This window comes from Chrysemys picta, chromosome 3 (assembly GCF_011386835.1).
Source record: "Chrysemys picta bellii isolate R12L10 chromosome 3, ASM1138683v2, whole genome shotgun sequence".
Lineage (NCBI taxonomy): Eukaryota > Metazoa > Chordata > Testudines > Emydidae > Chrysemys > Chrysemys picta.
The window spans coordinates 100,386,813-100,395,769 of NC_088793.1; the positions used below are offsets into that span (position 1 = coordinate 100,386,813).

The 8,957-nt window shown below is 43.7% G+C and overlaps 1 protein-coding gene across 40 annotated transcripts in view; it reads right to left on the reverse strand.

Annotated features, from left to right (window-relative positions):
• The window catches only part of EPB41L2 (erythrocyte membrane protein band 4.1 like 2), a 238,808-nt gene extending 238,536 nt beyond the window's left edge, over positions 1-272 (reverse strand). For 29 of the 40 annotated variants that reach the window (XR_010599644.1, XR_010599642.1, XR_010599643.1 and 26 more), the window contains exon 1: positions 160-263. The gene's annotated coding sequence lies outside the window, so the exon portion shown is untranslated. Of the gene's footprint in view, positions 1-159 lie in introns of all 40 variants that reach the window. The other 11 variants (XM_065588611.1, XM_065588608.1, XM_065588605.1 and 8 more) reach the window with 7 other exon arrangements.
• Between the last annotated feature and the right edge of the window lie 8,685 nt (positions 273-8,957).

Below are 8,957 nucleotides of genomic sequence, written 5' to 3' on the forward strand. Positions count from 1 at the left end.
GCCCGTCACAGCCCCTCGCCACCGGGCGGCCCCGGGGCATCTGCCCCCGTCACTCCTGCTCCCAGCTCGCACCCGCCGCCCCGAGCGGGAGCTCCCGGGGGGGAGGGGGCGGGGAAGGTGAACGGACCCGCCCGTAACGCCCGCGCGAGGCGCTCTTACCTGCCGCCTTCAGCTCAGCCACATCCGAAGTTGAAATTCCCTGACCGGAGCCGTCAGCATAACCCCAGCGAAACCCCACCCCGGCCAATCCCCGCCCGGCCCCGCCCACCCCTCGTCACGCCTCTCCCTCCTCCTCAGTCAGGGCCTCTCGCCCCACCCAACCCCACCCCTCCAGTTTCCTAGCCACGCCCACTACTCCTCAGGCCCCGCCTCCACTCGGCCAAGCATCCCTCCTTCACCCCGACCCCGACCACGCTTGCCACGCCCCATTAGCCCCGCCCCCTCACGCAGGCCCCCTCCTCTCAGAGATCACCATCACCTCTGCAGGCCACCATCTACAAATCTATTGGCTGAGTCCTATGTCTGTCATGAGAATTGGCTCCGCCTTTTCTCCCCTTCCTTCCTACTCTCCTGTCTGAAACTGGATTGAGTTTAATGCCTTGGGAAAGGTTCTCACTGGAGCGAGGGGCCCGGTCTAGCCCAAAGGAGAAAGATACTGCGGGATCCAGGCTGGCCAAGTGCTGTGGCAGCCTTAGCAAAGCAGTGGCTTCTGCAGTCCTATTCAGGAAAGGGTCTTACAGTCACCCACCCCCATGGCCTTGTCTGTGCTATGAAATGTACTAATGTCTGCAGGCATGTTAGTTGAACTAGGCTTGAACACAGTTCAATGCTTAAGCTTTAGAGTTTAGCACAGTGCTTAATTTGTGCCAGGGCAGCCCTGGAAACTCTAGGGTTGGTAGTTCATAACCCAGGCACCTCTGGACTTTCTGCATAAATTATGAAAGTTTAAAAAAAATGTTTGAGCTCTGGCACCTCTTTCATTACAAATTAAGCACTGGTTTAGTTGTAGGTGTAGACAAGGACAATCTGTGTTCAATACTCTTTTAGCTCACTGGGATTAAACCTTTGGCAAAAATAATGTTGGAACACATTTTGTTTTTGTATACCCACAGCAAAACCACCTTCAGCCCTAGTTCAACTAACATAATTACTGACCACTGTGTTCAGATGCAGAAAAATATGCTATAGATAAAAGCCCAAAGGTCCCTCCCTTGGAAAGCTTTCAGTCTAAATAAACAGATGAGAGAACAGATGCACTAGAGTAATGATTTTGTTTAGCTTGTTTGTTTTCCTTCTGTCTAGTTTGTTACTGCTTCTTTGAGGTGATGACCTATCTTTATAGAATAATGGATTTAAGAGGGTTACTTGAAAGAGGAGCGTGCAGAAAAGGCATTGCATCAGGAGACGGAAGAGGTTGCAGCTACATAGATCGGCAGGTCCTTACATGAAGTATCCTGTACAAGGTGCCCTCCAGCTTGTTTCCCACCTATGACAAGATTTCCCACCTCTACCTACATGGGTACTAGGCCACCTCCTCACAGCCTATTACCCTTCTCACCTCCATAGTCTGACACCAGATTCAGCATTTCTCCCCCCCCCCTCCCTGGGGCAGGGGGGAGGGGAGGGTTGGGTTTTAATTCTTAACTTTGGTTTATTTACAAGGTGGGCCTCAAAATAGGCCCACATAGTTCTCTTGAGCAAACAAACCCACTACACAAAAGTTATACATTTCCTTGCCCCTACCAGAGCATTGACTTATGCTGGCTTCTGATCACCAGCCCTTCCCCAAAGAGAAGGAAGCTCAATAAGGAGGGGAACATCCATCTACCTAGAAGAAGCCCTTTCTGCCACTTGTTTCTCATCTCTCCTCCCTCCCACCTCACCAGAAGAGGGGCTTTTAAAGATCACCAGTTGTACTCAGGTGTCTCCAATTAACCTGAGGCCCCTTCTTTTCAGTTCACAGGAAAAAGGGTCTTCACAATTCTAGGACTAACATACCTGCCTCCATCACTCTCTTATAGCTGTCAAGTCTGACTTTGTCACACACATACATCCAAAAAAAAGGCTATGGCAAAACCACCATGTAGGTTACATGGTGGAGCTAGTGCTTGGACTGGCTGTGTGAGTGGGGGGGGGAGGGATGTGAGAGAGAGAGAGAGAGAGGGAGAGGGGTCTTTTCTAGCACTGATCCTTCCTATTTCCCAGCAGAGAAATAAGAAATTTAAATTACATGCAAAAAACTATGTTAAAAGAACCTTATTAAGGATTTCAAGTCAAGGTAGGAAATGCCAGAATTAAGGTTGCCTGTGAAACCTTAATTCAGCACCCTTTTTCATATGAATTCTCATATAATCTCTAATTGCAAGATCACACACTATTTTTTCCTACAGGATTCCTGCCCACATAATTTGCTCCCCAAGTTTCCTCTAGCCCTACACCAGCTCAAAGAGTTCAAGAATCATAACATAATCTTCTCCAGCTCCCCAAGGAAATTATATCCTATCTTCCGAGCCTGGTTTTCCTCTCCAGAAACAGCAGCTCCCTGCTTTACCCAGTGCTGCCTCATGAAGGCTTATTTTACCTAGGTAGTAGGAGAGGTTCTCAATCTCACCTGCTTCCCTAAGGCTACCCGAGTCCCATTTCATCCAGATTTTCTAAACACTTCCTAGTGTTGCTGGCACCAGTACACTGCCAGCATTTTTAAGACCATTGGTCTGAGAAGGTTTAATCAGCACAAAACTAAAAGCAATACTGTTAACAATCGTGGGAATTTTTTAGAACATTTCCCTGGGTTAGACAAGTCAAAGGAGAGTATAAAAGGAGCAGCTCAAACTCCTCTCTTCTTTCTCCTTTCAACTATCTGGCTCAATAGCCACAGAATCTTGGTATCCAATATTCCTTCTGGACTCTTAGAGAAATTTATTACACCTCTACCCCAATATAACGCTGTCCTTGGGAGCCAAAAAATCTTACCGCGTTGTAGGTGAAACCACGTTATATCGATCTTGCTTTGATCTGCCGGAGTGCGCAGCCCGCCCCCCTCTTAGACCTTGGCTACACTTACCCGGTAGTTCGGCGGCTGGCAATCGAACTTCTGGGTTCGACTTATCGCGTCTTGTCTGGACGCGATAAGTCGAACCCGGAAGTGCTCGCCGTCGACTGCGGTACTCCAGCTCGGCGAGAGGAGTACCGCGGAGTCGACGGGGGAGCCTGCCTGCCGAGTGTGGACCAAGGTAAGTTCGAACTAAGGTACTTCGAACTTCAGCTACGTTATTCACGTAGCTGAAGTTGCGTACCTTAGTTCGAATTAGGGGGTTAGTGTAGACCTGGCCTTAGGCAATTTTCAGGAAGTTTCCCACTGTAGCAATAGCAGCAGTGCAGCTCCAGTGGACCAACTGCAGGCATTTTTTCCACCTTGTGACCTAAACCTGGTCTAGATCCCACGGTAGTAACAACTGCAGCTGGTGTATGCTGTTGCTATTACTAGTGGGAGATTTCCTGAAGATTGCCAAGATAGCCAAGGCACTATTTAACACAGAGGTGCCACTCACAGCAAATACAAGTTCCAGCCACCATTTTTCTACTGTGAACATTATGCTGTGATCTGTAATCTCTGCACACTGAATCTTTGTATGCAAGAAGAAGTTAGCTGCAATCCACTTTATTTTATACACGCTAGGTACAGTCCTTGGGCTCTGGCAAGTTGCCATTATATCCCCTCATTTGGATAAAATTAAACTCCCCAGCTATAGCATATTTCCTGCAATGGCATCATGTTATCCTGGTAGCTCAGACCCTCAACAGAGTAGTTTTCTTGACTGATATAATAAGAAATAACTATATATTTCCAATTATAAACTGCCTGATGGTAAAAGAAAAAAAAAACAAGCAGAATGTAATACAGGAGCTGCCTCCTTTTCTTTCTTTTTTTCAAAGAATTAACATTAGATTTTTTAATAAAGAGGAACAGATCTACTCAACAAGTGTAAAACAGGGTGTACAAAAATAACAGCTAATGTGTAAAGACAATAGTAATGCAACCACCTGATTTATAGTACATCATATTGCTGTAATTATTATGACAGCAAGTAAAAAAAATACTTAAGCATTTAGCATTGACATTGTAGTGTAGTTGTAGCCATGTTGGTCCCAGGTTAATAGAGAGACAGTGTGGGTGAGGTAATATCTTTTGTTGGACAAACTTCTGTTGGTGAGAGAGACACGCTTTCAAGCCACGGGCCCTCTAGCTTGAATGGTACCTTACAATATGTGCTAACTACTTATGCTAAACCATCTGTTCCACCTTGCATTTTAGGAGTATGTTTCCCAGAGCTGAAATAGAACTCTGTGTGGCTCAAAAGCTTGTCTCTCTTACCAACAGAAGTTGGTCCAATAAAAGATATTACCTCATCCACCCTATCTCTCTAGCATTGACATTGGCATTGGCAGTACTGGATGCTAATACATTTCCAGGGGGAATTCAAAGTGTTGTTTTAACCTGTAAAACCATGAATGTTTTGGAGCCTGGTTAGCTGAGAGACCACCTCTCTCTCCATACTATACTGCTCCAATTGAGATTAGAGGAGGTCCTCGTGCTGCAGCTTCTTTTTTATAAATGGGAAGACGCTGCTGGCATGGGGCTTTCTGTGAAGGGGCTTTTCTTCAGATTTGGAATTCACTGTCTCTTCCCACCTGCCCACCAGAGTCCAATCTGTTAACCCTCAGGGAGCACTGCAAGGCCCAACTTTTCTCCCAGGCATTTGAAAATGGGGAGAATTGGAGAAATTTTGTTGTTTGTTGTAGGGGTTATTTCTTCTGCTGTTTATTTCCTTTTCACCTTGGTAAATCCATGTTATATGAAATTTTATAGTGAAATTAAATTAAGTCAGATGCACAGAGCTTTGGGACAGGAGCCTCTGTGGTTATTATAAAGCAAATAAATAAATGCAAACGTTAACAATTTCAGAAAAGAGCCAAGAGTCCAACCCTACAGACATTTACTGCTGGATAAAGTGCTTTCTACTGTGAGCAAATCTTTGAAGTCAATGGGATTATTCATGGTTACTTACTGGGTAGTAAGTCTTTGCAAGGTTACATCAAATAAAAAAGGGCTTATAAAGAGGAAGCTTGCCTTACAGTTGTGGAGAGGGAGAGCTACTTCACAGACCTTTGCATTTTTATGAGTCAAATTCTTAGGTCCTTACTCAGTTTAGGCACTGGGTGTTTGGCTGAGTAACAACACAGAAAGAAATTTATGATTTGATCCAAAATAATCAAGATTTACTTTGAAGATCTGTTTGTTTTAAAAATCTGTGTCCATCACCTCCCTAGAAACGGATTTAAAAATGCAGGGTTTAAAGAAGGACTTTTATTCAACTTAAAATGTGAAGAAAAAACAATAAAAGATATACACAGAAAACAATTCATTTTGGCAACAAATTGTTCTATCTAATATTACAGTATATTTATCCCTACAAATGAATGAATCCCTATCCAGCTCTCTTGTTCACTTGATCCTGCAATGATTTCAAGGGCCAAAGTCTACCTTCTGGTATAATTGCCCTCAAATGGATACACATACATTACTGGTGAAACAACAGTATACTAACCTACACTGGGCCATCCCACAGCTATCTCATGAAGATTATTCCTGCTATGAGCATATGTAATCTCCATTTGAAGATGTGAATAGTTTCCATTGCCACAGCATGAGAACTATATGCATTGTTGTATGACCAATGGCTGGTAACTCTTAGTTCTGCCCCAGAAGTCTGTCATAAAGATCCTGCAGCATAGTATAAATAAAGTTTTTCTAGCAGTTAGCCTATATGCCACCAGCAACCAGAATTTAGCTCATTATCTCATATTTTAAAAATCAGTTTACAGAGGTCTTTCAATATTGGCCTGTGCTTTCATTTTCAATGTCTTATAATTTTAAAAGTTTACCATTTCAGCTCGAATTTATTCTTGACGTTTCCATGTATGGAGAAGATTCTCAAGGAGCATTTCTTTGGAAAGTTTGGTAGAATTCCTTTCAGTTCTTCTTTCAGAGCTGTGGAAGATGGGCTTGGGCCCAAACTTGCTCCCATTAAAATTAGTGGCAAAACACCCATTGACTTCATTTCAAAGAAAGATCTACAGTAAAGGCCAGTAAAGTGGGAGTTAGGTGGCTACATCTTTTTGTGTATTTGAGCCACACTCCCTAGCTAATTCAAAGGAGCCAGTAGTTGAAATTAACTTTGTGGACTAAGGCTTAAATCTTAGCTCCAGCACACTATCCAATTAGAAAGACTAAGTAGTGGGAACTTCATTAGGGCTTTGTGGGGGGATGAAGAAGGACTCTTTCACGAGCAGAGATCCACTCTACAGCCACTACTCCAGACACAGGGATAGAGAAGCCGATGGAACATCTCACCTCTTGCTATATTGGGGAAAACAGCCAGTCGATCCAGACAGTGGCAGATCCTCACTACCAACCTATTCCCAACAACTACAGCATAGTGGTTCACTTAGACAATAGAAGGGCTCTGTAGAACTGGGCTCCAAGAGTCACATCCACTGTTCAAGCTACTCAAGCTCCGGCATCTCAGATACAGCTTCTTGCAGACAGCTGCGGCCCTATATTCCTGCAAATTAGAGGGCAGCATTTGATGACTTTTCAGACTACACCAATATTTACAAGTAAAACCTTGCTAAAAAAGTAGAGTATACTTGCCAATAAATGTAGCTTATACTAAGAGACATAAACATGAAAATGTCACACTTCTCCAAATGCCTATAGCACTGACTATCAAGTTTCCACTGCTCTTAGTCAATTTCAAATTAGAAGCAAGGTAGACCTGGGCCACAGTGTGCAAACTGTTTGTCACACAAAAATGTTGAAAAATTGTTTTAGTTAACCGTACTCTTTAATTATAGAACTAAAAACCATTTTCTTCTAAATAAATGCAAGTCTTTGATATAAAGCAGTTAACATTCAGTACTCCCTCCTCTTAGCTGCTCCACATACCTGGCAAGTATCAGGTTTATTTTTGAAAGCATTTACTGTGGGATCTATGAAGTGTAGTCATTGCAAGACTGAGCATTATGGTGCCAGCACTGCAAACCATAAAGCTCAGTTAAGTGCCTAGGCTCCTATATGATGACTGGGGAGAGATAGGCAACTCAGGATGCAATCCACAAAAGCCAGCACACGAGGCAGGGAGCTGCTTATGCTAGCCAATGGGAGATGCTGACAAGACAGGTGTGTCCTAAGCCCCATACCTCTCATGGAGGTAGGCGCCTAACTCCAGGCTGCAGGGAGGCACCTATCTCTGCTTAGCAATCTACAAATGATCCAAGTGGCTTAGGCACTTCTTGTGGGAATACGTGAAGTGCCTGCCTCACTCTTCACAAAATGGCCAGAGGAGGAGGAGAACCTACAGCACCACCCCACTTAAACATTTTAGGCCAGGGATCAGAGCACACACCTGGGTGGGGGAAAGGATTTGAAGAGGGGTCTCCCATAGGGTTACCATACGTCCTCTTTTTCCCGGACATGTCCGGCTTTTCGGCAGTCAAACCCCCGTCCGGGGGGAATTGCCAAAAAGCCGAACATGTCCGGGAAAATGGCGGCTCTGCTCCTCCCCGACTCTTCTCATTTTAGATTAATTGGAATTAGGGGATTTTTTAAATTGTAATTGCTGTTTATATGGGTGATAGTGGTTTTGACACATTTGTTTACTTCCCTCGTCTTCTCCACATTACAAAGACAGCCTCCTGCATCTGGTCTCCAGGTCTAAAAATTGCACTAGTTTAACTAAAAGTATATTGATTTAAACATTGTAAATATCAGGTTATCTCCCACTAGTAAATTTACAGGCACAAGCTAAACAGATATAACCAGTTTTAAACTGATCTAAATATTGTCTAAACAGAGATTTGCACTAGTTTCACTAAATTGATTTTTTAACTGATTCAGATAAATCAGTGCAACTTCTGTATTTAGAGAACTCCTATGACTTTTGGAGGAGGGGCAATAAGAAAATTAGCATTAACTGTAATTGTCCTTTTGAGGAGAATGGAACACCAGTGCTCTTGGACAATTGTAAGTCACTTAGAACTGTTTGAGCGTGTTACTGAGTGCCAAGGTGGGGCAAAGTGTGATGTGACTGACTTCACCTGCCATGCCCTGGCAGTCAGTAATCCACAAGCCTCATTAATCTGCACTGGGTCTTCCCCGCATTACTGTGGATTAGTGACGTTTTACTATATAATACAACATATTCTGCAGAGCATAGGGGATTTAGCTCATAGGGAGGATTGGATCAACAATAAACCTATTCAGCTTTTTCACCTTGTGCAAGTAGAAAAATAAAAACACACTATTGCTGTCTAGAGATATTTTGGAAAGAACTACTTATACAAGGGGAAAGGGCTGCTGCAGTTCACCCCAGAGAGGGGGTAATAGTCCAGTCTCTCCCTTACAAACACACACACCCTGTGATGCTCCCCAGAGTACCCAGGGTTGTGAGACACCACATCACCACCTATCTTTAGTGTGAGGAAATTTTGTCCGTGCCTGCTGTGAATCAGCTCCCTGAAACCACAAGCAACCTTCCAGGCCTTCACAAGCCTTGCTCTCTCTGTACAGGTCAGCAATAGGCACAAACCAACTTCCGAGTCCTCTGAGTGTTCACTGTAATGTCCAGTCCTTTATCCCCAGAACACTCACAGAATTACCAGGTCTACGGCTGACAAAGGAACAGTAAACACCAACTTGCAAGATTCAGCTCAGGACCAGCACTTTGCTTAACACACAGCACTTAGATATATTTAAAGTGAAAACAAGAATAAGTTTATTCTTTAATAATAAAGAGATTCAAGTGATAGTGAATAAGAATATTGGAAACAAATGGTTACATATAAATCAAAATCATAATACATTTTCTAGCAATTAAACTTACCTAACAAGTTAT